This window comes from Anguilla anguilla, chromosome 9 (genome assembly GCF_013347855.1).
Source record: "Anguilla anguilla isolate fAngAng1 chromosome 9, fAngAng1.pri, whole genome shotgun sequence".
NCBI lineage: Eukaryota > Metazoa > Chordata > Actinopteri > Anguilliformes > Anguillidae > Anguilla > Anguilla anguilla.
The window spans coordinates 39,142,780-39,157,881 of record NC_049209.1 but is presented as its reverse complement, the minus strand read 5'-3'; the positions used below and the strand labels follow the sequence as shown (position 1 = coordinate 39,157,881).

Genomic DNA, 15,102 nt, shown 5'->3' with positions numbered 1-15,102 from the left:
GATGGCCTGTTTATACACAGAAATATGCTCTAAAATGCTAGGTATACATGCTCTGATTTATATTTCATCCTTATATTACCTGGGGTGTGTCCCTAGTTACCTCCCATATATTTTATAAGCAGCTAAAAAAAATACAAGCCGTTTCGTTTTGTAAAAATAAATAAATAAATAAATAACTGGAACCTGGGGAAAAGGCAAACTTAGTTTCGCTGTCTTATTTTGCGGAGGGGGTGGGGTAAATTTGAAAATACACCACAGAAAGACGGAGCCTATTGAATGACGTAGAAGTGAATGCACCGAGCAGCCGTTTGTTAGCTCGAGTTTTGGAAGGTAGTTTTTAACCAACCATTGCTCAGCCTATTTGACTTCTCCGATGTCTTCGTTCGCCGTGCTTTCAAAAAGGGCTTGTTAATAAAAATCAGATAATCCACAGATCTTTAAAAAAATCAGATTATTTAGTGGTCTTGCCGATGAAAATGCACCTATTTTATAAATGAAGTTGTAAGCAAGCCTTTATTGCACTTGTACTTCAAAGCTTCCGGTGTTCATGGCGTTGTGGTGTTCATATCCCTTCAAGATTAAAACTGTTACTGACTTTTTCATGATTAGCTGATTTTACTAAATCTGATCCTATAAATGTTTTGACGTGAATGGCAAGACAACACGGGAATTCCCAATGGTTGATTACGGATTATTTATTATTATTATGATCATTACATATTCTTCATGAAATTGGCACGCTTGTTAACCAAGCAAATCAATTAATACAGTTTGAGATTGATTGTTATGCAGGCTACGTTGCGATTTAAGTTTATGGTACTTCTTGAAAGCGTTTACTTTCTCACGTAGGCTATTTACGAGTTAACGAAATATTACCAAATTAACAAACTGAAAAAGGTCTCTCACCAAAGTATTCACTTAACCCATAATCAACAGTCGTGAACAAACGTGAAATACACGATGTAATCCCACTGCAGACTGCGAGAGCTACTAGGAATATAGAGCTTTTACGCAAGCCTTTGCGCGACACAAACGGAACCAGTGGAGACACCCTACGCGTCGCGCCGTGCTGCTTCGCCCTGCTGTTTACGCGACGCATACGCGACGCGTGCGGTGGGTGCCCGGCGTAACGGCGAAGCAGCACGGCGCGACGCGTAGCGTGTCTCCACTGGTTCCGTTTGTGTCGCGCAAAGGCTTGCGTAAAAGCTATATATTCCTAGTAGCTCTCGCAGTCTGCAGTGGGATTACATCGTGTATTTCACGTTGTTCAGGACTGTTGATTATGGGTTAAGTGAATACTTTGGTGAGAGACCTTTTTCAGTTTGTTAATTTGGTAATATTTCGTTAACTCGTAAATACGTGAGAAAGTAAACGCTTTCAAGAATTACCATAAACTCAAATCGCAACGTAGCCTGCAGAACAATCAATCTCAAACTGTATTAATTTATTTGCTTGGTTAACAAGCGTGCCAATTTCATGAAGAATATGTAATGATCATAATAATAATAAATAATCCGTAATCAACCATTGGGAATTCCCGTGTTGTCTTGTCATTCACGTCAAAACATTTATAGGATCATATTTAGTAAAATCAGCTAATCATGAAAAAGACAGTAACAGTTTAATCTTGAAGGGATATGAACACCACAACGCCATGAACACCGGAAGCTTTGAAGTACAAGTGCGATAGGCTACGTCTTTCTGTGGTGTATTTTCAAATTTACCCCACCCCCTCCGCAAAATAAGACAGCGAAACTAAGTTTGCCTTTTCCCCAGGTTCCAGTTATTTATTTATTTATTTTTACAAAACGAAAAGGCTTGTTTTTTTTTTTTGGTGCTTATAAAATATCTGGGAGGTAACTAGGGACACACCCCCAGTAATATAAGGATGAAATATAAATCAGAGCATGTATACCTAGCATTTTAGAGCATATTTCTGTGTATAAACAGGCCATCGTGACGCGCGACAAGCCGAAAAAATAGAACTGAAGCGAAAAACTACGCTTCAGTTCGCTTGTGTCGCGCGAGCTTCGCAGCCGGTACGCGACGCGTTCGCATCTGGTGGAGACGACGTCGCCCGCTGCCGTTGTAATAACAGTACTTCAACTACGCTTCAGTTACGCGCGTAATACGCGCGTAGTGCGCTCGCGGCCGATACGCGTGCGGTGGGTGCCCGGCGTAACGCCGGGCACCCACCGCACGCGTCGCGTAAGCAGCACGGCAAAGCAGCACGGCGCGACGCGTAGCGTGTCTCCACTGGTTCCGTTTGTGTCGCGCAAAGGCTTGCTTAAAGCTCTATATTCCTAGTAGCTCTCGCAGTCTGCAGTGGGCTTACATCATGTATTTCACGTTTGTTCAGGACTTTTGATTATGGGTAAGTGAATACTTGGTGAGAGACCTTTTTCAGTCTGTTAATATGGTAATATTTTTTAACACATGTAAATACGTGAGAAAGTAAACGCTTTAAAGAATTACCATAAGCTTAAATCGCAACGTAGCCTACATAATAATCAATCTCAAACTGCATTCATTCATTTGCTTGGTTAACAAGCGTGCCAACTTTATGAAGAATATGTAATGATCATAATAATAATAATAATAATAATAATAAATAATCCATAATCAACCATTGGGAATTCCCGTGTCGTCTTGTTATTCACGTCCAGACATTTATATGATCATATTTAGTAAAATCAGTTAATCGTCAAAAAGATAGCGTAACAGTTTAAACTTGAAGGGATATGAACACCACAACGTCATGAACACCGGAAGCTTTGAAGTACAAGTGCAATAAAGGCTTGCTTACAACTTAATTTATAAAATAGGTGCATTTTAATCGGCAAGACCACTAAATCAGATTTTTTAAAGCACTGTGGATTATCTGATTTTATTAACAAGCCCTTTTTAAAAGCACGGCGAACGAAGACATCGGAAAAGTCAAATAGGCTGAGCAATGGTTGGTTAAAAACTACCTTACAACACTCGAGCTAACAAACCGCTGCTCGGTGCATTCACGTCTACATCATTCAATAGGCTACGTCTTTCTGTGGTGTATTTTCAAATTTACCCCGCCCCCTCCGCAAAATAAGATAGCGAAACTAAGTTTGCCTTTTCCCCAGGTTCCAGTTTTTTTTTTGTTTTTTTTTCTGCAAGGACAATACAAAAACGAAAAGGCTTGTATTTTTTTAGCTGCTTATAAAATGTCTGGGAGGGAACTAGGGACACACCCCCAGTAATATAAGGATGAAATATAAATCAGAGCATGTATACCTAGCATTTTAGAGCATATTTCTGTGTATAAACAGGCCATCGTGACGCGCGACAAGCCGAAAAAATAGAACAGAAGCGAAAAACTACGCTTCAGTTCGCTTGTGTCGCGCGAGCTTCGCAGCCGGTTCGCTTCTGGTGGAGACGACGTCGCCCGCTGCCATTGTAATAACAGTACTTCAACTACGCTTCAGTTACGCGCGTAATACGCGCGTAGTGCACTCGCGGTTGATACGCGTGCGGTGGGTGCCCGGCTTAAGGGTATGCAGCGACTACTTTGAAGGCACTGACTACCAAGGTGACCGTCTCAAGCCTGGAGCTGTACCCACCGTTTTTCCATCATTGGTCGAACCGCTCAAGGTAGGTACTATGCGGGCTGGCTAACGCTTTTTACAGTCTCTGCTGCTGACTGGCTCTCGCTCTTGCACGATCAGCCTAAAAAGTAGCCAGCTCTTCTCCTGTGTATTCCGACTCGAATCGATAGGGCACAACAATCCCATGATCAAAAACAAAATCTCCTTCGTGCTGAGATATTTTCGGTTTCGCTAGCTAGTAGTCATACAACACTATTACTACGAACAACCTAATGTTATAGTCTGCAGGTACGCCCACATCAGAAGTCGCGCAATGATATGCATCCTCGAGTTCGACACTAAACTGCCTGGGTCTACTTCCTGCATTTGTAAAGGAAAACAACAAAACAGCGTAAAATATTAACAATGAAATAACTAATCGAAAAATGAAGGGCGACACATTCATTAGAAGGACATGAGAAGCAGAAGTGTTATAAAGTGCAATTCCCCTTTAAGGTGGAAAAAATTCTGATTTGAAATATAAGTGGAATATGAAATATTAACAGTAGTCCAGGTATCAGCCAGTTAACAGTTGCGGATGAAATTGCCATCTCCGAGCATTGCTATTGAATGGTAAATGGACTGCATTTATATAGCGCTTTTATCCAAAGCGCTTTACAATTGATGCCTCTCATTCGCCAAAGCAGTTAGGGGGTGTCTTGCTCAAGGACACTTCGACACGCCCAGGGCGGGGTTTGAACCGGCAACCCTCCGACTGCCAGACAATCAGTCTTACCTCCTGAGCTGTCGCCCCATAGTTAGTCCTTGATGACTCGAGCTGCAATGAAGTTGGTTGAAAGAAAATTACTTGGTCACTCTTTCAACAATCGGGCAATTTTATTTTCAAGTAAAATGCCAATCATTTGCTGGTCCTAGCTTTTCAAATGACTAGCTGCTTTTATCATATGCGATACAGGGTTTCCCCCAGAAAAGTTGTTAGGCCCAGTGGCCAAGTGTCTTTTTTGATGGGGGCCCGGCGCGGGCCAGCGACAGACTGATGGCAGTATTAAGGTAGGGCCCTATAGTTTCTGTGATAACAGAATCACGGAGGAATCGCGGAATTGAGAATTTAAAAAAGCCATAACACAGATTCCATAGGGCCCTACATTAAGTCAGTGCTAAAAGCTGACCGGAGATTTGAAAATATCACTACGTAATGTTAATGTTATGTCATTTATTCAGCACACATTTTAAAAAATCAACAACTATTTACAGCATAGCAGAGTCTTACAAATAATCTGACAACAATGTACAGACTGGGAATGCTGTGTTTTCAACAACAACAAAAGAAATGAAATTAAAATAAATAATATCAAAGTTTTTGCACTCTACAAAAAACTTGTATTCAAGTTCTGATTGGCTACTGAATCTTACAACAAGCCTTGGAATGCTGGGCGCATTTAAATAGGGATCGCAATCGCGAACCGGTTCCAAGTTGTCCTATTCATTGGAATCGTATGGCTCCGAGCTTATCGAAGCCAGTATGTTTTTAGGACAGCTGCGCATTGCAAAACAAATTTGATCCGGGCTGCCAGCCTTGATACATTCTGTTGCGATAAAGATTCTAAGACAACTCAAGACAATTTCTCTGGATTAACGGGTTATTTTTTAGCCTGAAATTCGATCGTATTACTAAATGGCTACACATGTCATGTAACGTGCAAGTAGTTGGCTATCTCCCTGGATATGAAGTAAATGTTTTTACCAATAAATAATAGCCTAATAATAATAATAATAATAATAATAATAATAATAATAAATGCGATTTTATCCATGGAAATAGCTATAGCCTACAAAAAGGCAAAATAAATGTCGTGTTTGCGATTGCCGTCGTAGATGTCAGAAGGAAATGTCACTGACAAAAAAAAAAGTTTGCTCTCTTTGCTGGGCACATTTCAACAACAACAAAATATCTATGTATCTGTGTTACTGACTGTTTGGCTAGCTAGCTAAGTTAGCTAAATGACCACGTTGTCGTGCACATCAGTGTCATCAAGCGAACGTTATTAATGAACAAGTGAAGTCGTTATTTCGATGGCGATTAATAAATCATGTAATGTTACAATGTATCGTATGCTACTAGTTTAACGTTACCTCCACACTGCTTAAGTTAATATAAAAAGAATGTACTCACCGACGAGATGAAGTGATAACATAGTTTGTAACGAGGTTAGTTAGCCTACTAAAGAAATTGTGCCTTGCTAGGTACTGTTAGCTTGTGATAGTTGGAAGCATCAAGTGTTGAACGTCACTCTATGCACAGTGAGGGTAAAGAACAGACCTGCTGTTTTCCTATAGTGCGTTCACGTTTTAACCAACAGATGTCGCTGATGAGCTTTCCAACCGAGCCGCCCCACTGTAACTGTAGTTTAAAAACATCTTAAAAATACATTTTAATTTTTTTTTTTTAATCCCCGATCCTTAGCCGCGGCGGGGGGTCAATTTAGGCCCGGCGGGCCGCCGGGCTTGCAATACACTGGCGGAGACCCTGCGATAGTTAATGAAATAGCTTTGGATTTTAGAATGTTGCTCAGATTAAAAACAAGTAAATCGAAGACATCACTCTGAAAAAATTGTGATGTGCATTTTTCACTTCTTTTTAAAAAAATCGAAAACATCAACTGATTAAGCGATAATAATAATAGTTGCAGGTGTATTGATGATCTTGCAGACTATTGGCTCAGTTCCACTGTCCTTCTCTTAAGCACTCACAGACTTTGGTTCATGCTCCTGCCAAGTCTGTGAGGGCTCAGGGCTGCCACACTGTTAAGGTACTGTCCCATTTACAGCCCCTTCAGTGCAATGAACAGCTGTGATGCTGCCTGCCAGGTGTCTGGCTGTTGAAGTCCTTGTTGCATTGCCTGCTGAAGATAATCATGGATGTCTGGATCACCACCTGGATCTTCTGTCTGATGCCCTTCTTGAAAAATGTGAAGTGATGCTTCTTCCACGGCAAAGCCACAGTCTCGTGATCCAAACCTATAAACCATTAGTTAGTATTGCAGCATAGTAACTTTGAAAACACTTGAGGATAGCCCTAAAAGGTCAATACATTTGGTTTATGGACTATTGTGTCATAAATTAACTGGCCCTTCAGGTCATTGATTTCACACAAAAATAGATGGATGGGGATATGAAAACTTAATTGAGAAGCCATGGAAATATATCTATACAGTAATTGAGAGGTTTGTTTTCCGTTTTTTTGAAGTTTGTATTAACTACAAAATGCAAACAATATACCTCTGAGGTAGTGAATAAAGCTCATCAGGAATTCAACCAGGACAAGAGGCAAGTCTGGAGGGCCGGATTCTGTGCCTGTTCCAGAGGTGAACGCATTCTTCCAGGTCTGCCTGAAGAACTCTCATGAAACAGAACCGTAGAAGGCACTGGTGCTCATGGGTGCCATTGAAGTGACCCTGATCTCTTGGATCAGCAAATAGATCCATCCAGAACTGACCTCTTGGGATAAACAGGATGTTTTGTTAGGACAAAATTAAATAAACTTCCTATACACAAATATGCTGTAGGCTACTTGTACTTTACTTTAGTATTCACATTTAATGCCACTTTATACTTACACTCCACAACATTTTGATACGTATATTTTGCTCATAATACTTATGTTACTTTTGTAACATTTTCAAAACATGACTTTAACATATTTTTACAGTCTGGCATTGTTACTTTTACTTGAGTAAAGGATCTGAATACTTCCTCCACAACAGGTAAAGGCAAACATTTTCAAAAGAAAATGTGTACTTTTAGTGCAGTGGTAAAGTAGGTAAAACATTAATATTTCACTGTGACTTGTTTACAATATCTACAAAGATGCAAATTAACTGGCATTGTTTAGCACAAAGCAACTGATGTCCATTCTAACAGGGAGGGTAATAGGCATTCAATGATTTTTATGAAACCCCCGCTATAAGCAAGTACGTTAAGAGAAAATGTTAAAAGACAAAATATACCATGTTTAGTTAAATACCTTCGTTTTCGTTTTCTGCAGGACTTTATGCGCTGGTTAGTCATAGAAGACCCAAACATATGGCTTCTGGCACCAGCATAGTAATCTCTGTGGTGATGACGAAGAGTGCACTGGATGGCCGCTATTGTCCCATTCTCTGTTCCACAGTCTGTGCGCAGTCTCATGGGAACAACGCCAACACTTCTAATACAGTTAATGAAGTACTACATGCCACAAGTTATTTGGACCCATAGAATAGTACATGCATCTAATAAACCTACGACATGTCCGCGACAAGGTTCCGCGTGGGTTCAGTTCACGAAGCATTCGCATTACCGTCTCCCTTTTAACACAGAGGCCATGTTTCTGCTTTGAAGTCAACCACATAGTTCTGTATCCAAACATCTGTCCAGGTCCGGGCAGCTCTGATAAGATGGCCCTTCTGATGTCACTTGTTGAAGAGTAGCCGCCCCGTCTCCTCAGTCCTAATTCTTTCAAGCGTGCTTTCAGGGTTCCACGGAACATTTTAATGTCATGATATGCAAATTCAGACCTTGTTGTCTGTAATGTGTTGTGTTGTCTGAATTTGCAGCGTGTTCTCTAAATGCTGTGCATGTGTTGTCAAATTGATGAAGATGTTTTCTTAATTTGCTTGTGTTTTGTCTATTTGCATGTTTTCTTAAGTTGCAGTGCGTTGAGCTCTCAGGGCCACCGTACAAAACAAGATACAAGCCGAAACAATACAAGATACAAGCCGAAACAATACAAAACTAGTAATTGAAACTGCTCGACTTTTCAGAAACTTTGTACAGAAACTTTGAGAAATTGTAGCAACTGCTGGCTGTAGAGGGTCAGATTGTTTTTACATGTAGCTCTAATGCCAGTTAATGCCTCTTATTTTGGGTTTCTTTATAACAGTTCGGCATATCGCAAGAAACGGATCACAGCAATCAACTTTGGTTTGGTCTTGGCAGCAGTCAAGCGGAAGTCTTACCCTCCTTCCTTGTTCAAAACCCTGCTTGGCCAGTACAACCTCAAATAAGGATCTAAAGTAAGTTGTGGGTAATAAGTGATTATCTAAACTGAAGGCATCTGTGTTTCTAATAATACGCTTATTAAGACTAAGTGGTATGTTTTTTTTTTTTTCAAGGCATGTGATTGAGGAATCCTCCGTGAGCCAAGGGCAAAGCAGCGATACACGGAGCACACTGGTGTCGTTATCCAGGAGAGGGGACTGTTCCTGTCTGACAGCGGCTTGCTCGGTGAATCTCCGGATGGGACAGTATCTGGTGATTGCATTATTGAGGTGAAGTGTCCGTGGTCAGCCAGAACCAGGACTATCCTGCAGGCAGCAGACAGTAGGGACTTTTTCTGGAGTTGGATGAAGTGACTGGTTCCCTGACACTAAAACAGACTCATAACCACTGGCATCAGATCCAGGGCAACCTACACCTGACCAGAGCTAACAGTTGTCACCTACTTGTATGGACTCCTCTTGACCTTGTCATCCTGCCAGTGCTCAAAGACCCAACATGGGCTGTTAAACATTGTCACTCTGGAAATATTTTATAAAGATTGTTTCCTACCAAACATTCTGTCACAGTTGTAAGTTAATACCTGCACATGTATTTACCCCGAATTCATGATCTGTACTAATGTCCTTTGAATTAATTGTGACAGTTATAATAAATGAAGTTTTGGCACTTCACACAATAACATGTTTTTTGACAACAACAAAAAATGTTTCTGGATATAAAGAAGAGTAACACATTTTTTATCTGGTATTACTTTTTTAATAAAGGTTTTCTGCAAAACAAACAGGCATAAATCAGTCAAAAGAACAGGAAGATGGGAAGATATCCACAAGGGGGCAAAGAACACCTGTCTCTCCCTTAACAGGCATGAATCAGTGTTATTCAACAATGTTCAACACACATTGACAATCAGTTGATTCCTTCAATTTCGTGGAGAATGGGTGTTTGTAAATTTGTAAGACACACACACTTTCAGTATCTTGCTGATGTTGTTTCTGAACTTGTATGGGATGTGGTCAAAAATGCAAAACAATTTCAGCATCTGAATGGAACGGTCCATGTGTATCCTAACGCTGGAGATTAGTCTGTTATTGTTCACTTCCTCCTGTGTGAACTTTCCATTAACAAGGAAAGACGGGATGTTCAGCAAAACTCCTTCTGGCAAAATGTCCCGAATTGTGAAGCCCTTGTCTGCCATAACCATATCACCTGGTTGTAGATGTTGGAGACAAAAACAGCCAGCTGTTATTGCCTTGTCTGAGGCACTCCCACCATACAGGTCACTGGCGAAGGTAATTACTCCATTGGGAGCCACACCAATTGGAGCCTTCAGTGTGGTCAGTCCTTTGTACTGGCTGTACAAATGACTCTGTGTGTCAAGCCTCTCTGTGTTAGAGACAGCAACCTTGGTGCAGTCAAGCACTATCCTACAGTTACAGTAGGAAAGAGCTGGAAGCAGTCTGGCAGCAACGTTTGATTCTTGGCTGTGGAGGGGATGTTGTTCTCAAGCAGACCGATATACAAAATGTCATACAGCGCACTAATGATATTGGTAAAGATGTTGGTTACTGTGGCTGTGCTACAATTAAACCTTGTTGCAAGGTCTACGTGGCTGCAATTAAATTTCAGGAGCAATTGATCGACTAGGGGCATAATTTGGAGAGTCAAATCAGAATGATATTGTAGCTCGAATTTAGAAAGAAGCGCTTCCAAAAACAGGACGGTGGCAGCATCGGGCAAACCGGTGAAATATTGGACTCTGTCCAAAGAAAAAAGTTTGCTTCTGTTTCTCCAACTGTTTTTTCAATTTCTCATCCTCTTCTCTCAGCACGTCATTCTCTACCTCAAGCACCACAAGACTTTTTGAAGTACTAGGGGTCTGTGCAGTTGCAATGTCAGCAACTGTTCTTTCATCCTCACCGCTGGTAGGGACCATTTGTTTCTTCCGTTTAGGGGTATGGCTGAGGTGGTCGGGGAATTGGAAAATCTTCCCCTCGTTCCATGCGAATCGTGATGGCCCAGCTGCTTTGCCATTGGGGCAATGCCAACTGCACACCCTAGAGTCGCAGTTTGGGGTGAAGTTTTCACCCCTGCAAAAAAAAAGAAATAGATCATCATTACTTAAAGTAATAATCTCGAAGATTTTCATTAAAATAAACGTCTTTTAAGTCACTATCTATTGCTGCATTGGGTAACACAATGGTGATTGAGCCTATTTTTATATTAATTTATACTATTATTATCATAATTCATGATTAAAAAACTTGGTGTCTGTGGCGACATTCCCGGGAAAAAAATCACAAGCGGCGCACAGTTAGTGACGCGTTTTTCATCACCCATCAGTGGTTGGTCCGCCAGAGAGGGTAGGCGGAACTAACGCAACAGGCTCGCTCTTCAACTCACTTGTGTGTGAGCGGCGTACAGTTTTTTTCCGGTGTCTGCATGTGTTACAATAACAGAGAAGGGGGGGGGGGGGGGGGGGGTTGGGGGAGTTATGGAACCCTAAAAAGCTTTTGTGTAACATGAGAGACCATATTATTAGTTGGTGTAGATTTCGTATTACATTTAATGACAATGTAACTTTACTAAATTGCATAGCTATTTGCACAGCTAACGCTAGCTACCGGACCATGTCAAGAAAGACAACATTAGTTTAGACAATGTTGCGCACAGTATCCATCTCTCATATCAGGTAACGTTGCGTTAGCTAGCTAGCTAATATAATTAACACAATCTAATGTCGGCTAACAATTAGAAAAAAATGCTAGCTAACGCTACCGACCGGTACCGACCTCGCAAACCGTCTCTCGAATGCAATGCTACCTTGTTGCAACGTTGCAGTGTAGCTAACTTAAGGCCAGTTCAGATCAATGATTCGCAACGAGACTGGGTGCAACTTGCAAAATTCCAAGACGTCTGATTGTAAACATTCTAAAACTGCACTTGGCGATTTGACAAGGACGGTCTTTTAAAACCTCAGGACAGGCAACGGCTCTGCTACTAGCCAGTTCACACCGCTGCAATTTTCTCTGCAACATTCTAAAACCGTTTCGCCTCGTTGCGAATCATTGATCTGAACTGGCCTTAACGTTACCGTTATTTACATTGCCATCCAGTTCATCAATATATTATAATGATCGGAATAAAGCCGGGGTATGTGGAGCAGAGCCGGGTCTGATTTCTGAAGACGTCATGCAGGAGAAAACTAAATAAAAGAACACGGCAGTATGGATTTGCATTGTTATTATTTTATTACGCTTCCTCATATGTTCCTTCAGCCTTTATGCCCTTTTTGATGAAATCTCCTTTGTTTTTGTTTTATTCTTCTTGTTCTGATTGCTAATTTAACACCCAGCTCAGCTTTATTCTCGAACAGTTTAGCTAGCAAAACCAGAAACACCAGGGGTAACATTTAGCAAGGCAGCTGTTTCAAAAATACCACACAACAATCATTCACGAAAAAGACTGCTTATATTGTGCACGAGATACATAATTGCACGAGCCACAGCGAATCCCGCAAATTCTTCATGAAAGATGTTCATACCGGGCAAAAGGTGGATAAAGAACGTTTGCAGAAATTGTTCATCACTAATTATACCCCAGGTTTGCTACGGCATTTTAACCCGGCTCGGCAGTGTAAAGACATCTTGAGTTAGCCTAATGTTACACAACGAATGAGTATGTACATAACATTACTTTTATAACAACCGTTTTTTATTCAGTAAATAGTAAGTGTTATAGTTGGCGTGCCAACTGACTGACGTCACACAGGCGACACTGGTTGGATCCGGTTGGATCTATGGGAAGTGAGGTCCAAAAACACACCTGCAATTACCGCTTCTCGCCATTGGCACCGCCATAGAGAACGAAACTGAAATCTTCGAGATTGTCACAAGTTCTTTATGAGTCATGTGCACAACAATTACCGTGAAGCAGTCATTGGCAATGAATCTCAGGCTCCCTCCAACAATGCTGAAACGATATGTATAGAAAAGAGAACCACGCAAGTTAAAGTAAAAATAAGAATCTCTGGTAAGAATATATGGTAGCTGGTGTACAGTAATGATAAACTGTAATGTAGACAGGTTGTGCACCAATATATATGCATAATGAGAACTGGTAAGGACAGGTAAGCACAGGATGTAAACAGCTGAGTTTTGTCAATGGAGGCTATGCGAGAGGCAGGCATACACAAATACAACACACCATGAATCACAAATAAATTAAAATGTAATGCAAGTGTTTTAATGGGCTACTGTACACAACACTTCCACTAATTGTTTGTTTGTTGGTAGAGGGTCTATAGGGCTAGTTTATAAATGTTGTGTTCCAGGGTATCTACAGTTGCCTAGTTATAAAGTAGTTACCAATACAGGCATAGCAGTGAATGTGACGGTTTTGATATACCTGTCATGAAGAAATCATTACCTTGATTTCTTCATGACAGGTATATCAAGTTTCTATATGACTGGAAACGTTACCTACGAAACCAAATCGCAATTCAGCGTTTGGTGCTTAATTTCGGAGCCGTCTGTACTAACATTATTTGGTAGGTCTGTCGTCTCATTAGCAAGGTAGCTAATGTTTAACTCAGTCAAAATGCCGAAAGCGGAACTATCTAAAGAGTGGGTGTATTTTATTTGAATTTTTCAGAAATATACACGAGTTTCCTGCAAAAATTATACAGATGCATTACATTACAGGCATTTAGCAGATGCTCTTATCTAGAATGACTTACACAACTTTTAATTATTTTGTATATTGCATTGCATCCATTTATACAGCTGGATACATACTGAAGCAATGTAGGTTAAGTACTTTGCTCAAGGATACAATGGCAGGGTCCTACCTGGAAATGTAACCTCTGACCTTAAAGCTAATTTTGTGCATGGATATACTTGATACGGCTAGTATAAAAACATCTAAATTAACTATTTACATTGTTTCAGAACATTGTTTTCTGTATTTTCTGAAACTAACATAGTTGTGGAAGGTAAATATAATATCTCACAATTGACCTATCCAGGCAAAATCACACTTTTCACAGGTGGTCCCTCCCCTTAAGGTTGAGTACTGAGGCGATTTCAACATAGGCTAACCTTGGATATCAATCCGCCTACAATACGCAACAAGATCATTGTTTATTCGGTCAATATACACTGCCTGGCCAAAAAAAAAGTTGCACACACTAATATTTTGTTGTACCGCCTTTAGCTTTGAGTACAGCACGCGTTCGTCATGGCATTGTTTCGACAACCTTATGCAACGTCACAACATTTATTTCCATCCAGAATTGCATTAATTTTTGGCTGAGATCTTGTATTGACGAAGGGAGAGTCAAACCACTCCATAAAGTGTTCTCCAGCACATCCCAAAGACCTTCAATGGGGTTAAGGTCAGGACTCTGGTGGCCAATTCATGTGTGAAAATGATTCCTCATGCTCCCAGAACCACTCTTTCACAATTTGAGCCTGATGAATCTTGGCATTGTCGTCCTGGAATATGCACGTGCCGTCAGGGAAGAAAAAATCCATTGATGGGATAACCTGGTCATTCAGTACATTCAGGTAAATGGACTGCATTTATATAGTGCTTTTATCCAAAGCGCTTTACAATTGATGCCTCTCATCCACCAGAGCAGTTAGGGGTAGGTGTCTTGCTCAGGGACACTTCGACACGCCCAGTGCGGGGATCGAACCGGCAACCCTCCGACTGCCAGACAACTGCCCTTACCTCCTGAGCTATGTCGCCCCAGGTACTCAACTGACTTCATTTTATTGCCGCATAATGTTGCTGAGCCTAGACCTGACCAATTGAAGCAACCCCAGATCATAACACTGCCTCCAGAGGTTTGTACGGTGGGCACTGTCCAAAAAAATCCAAACTGCAACTTTTTTTTTTTTTGGCCAGGCAGCGTAGCCAAACTGTGACATTCCAAGGCTGCAAAATAGGCTTCTTTTTCTAAAAGTTACAGCCATTACACTGTTCAAAGGTCACACTGGCCAATCAGAGAAAAAACTATGGGCCGTGGAAGAATGTTGAAATAACGGTATGAATTAAAATGTTTCATTATAAAGTAGGCATATAAACACAATTACAGCAAGAAAAATTTCAATGCAGCATGAATTAACATTGTTCTATGTTGTTCAATATTACAGTACACTCAAATGTAGTTTTTATATTACACTCTGATGTAGTTATCCATTATATTGTTGCCTGTAGAAATATGACATCATATTTTGCACCATTGAAATTGTTTACCAAGACTTAGGAGCAATGGCTGTAGCAATAATTTGGAATCTAAGACAGGGTATTCTTATAGCTAGCCAATGTCAAATTTTCCTGTTAATTCTGTCATAAATGTTAGCAAGCTGAATTCTTAAATCAAAGCTAAGGAGTACCCTGTCCTAGTTGTAATTACTAAGTTGTCTTTGTACAAGTCTGAAACTGTTATTGGATGTATTCTCACGTTAATTTACATACT

At 40.7% G+C, this 15,102-nt stretch overlaps 1 long non-coding RNA gene across 1 annotated transcript; it reads left to right on the top strand.

Annotated features, from left to right (window-relative positions):
• Positions 1–3,500: 3,500 nt before the first annotated feature.
• Positions 3,501–9,292, top strand: LOC118235612. Its single transcript, XR_004766885.1, has 3 exons — positions 3,501–3,627; positions 8,503–8,635; positions 8,735–9,292. It is a non-coding gene; the product is annotated as an uncharacterized LOC118235612 (long non-coding RNA).
• The last annotated feature ends 5,810 nt before the right edge of the window (positions 9,293–15,102 follow it).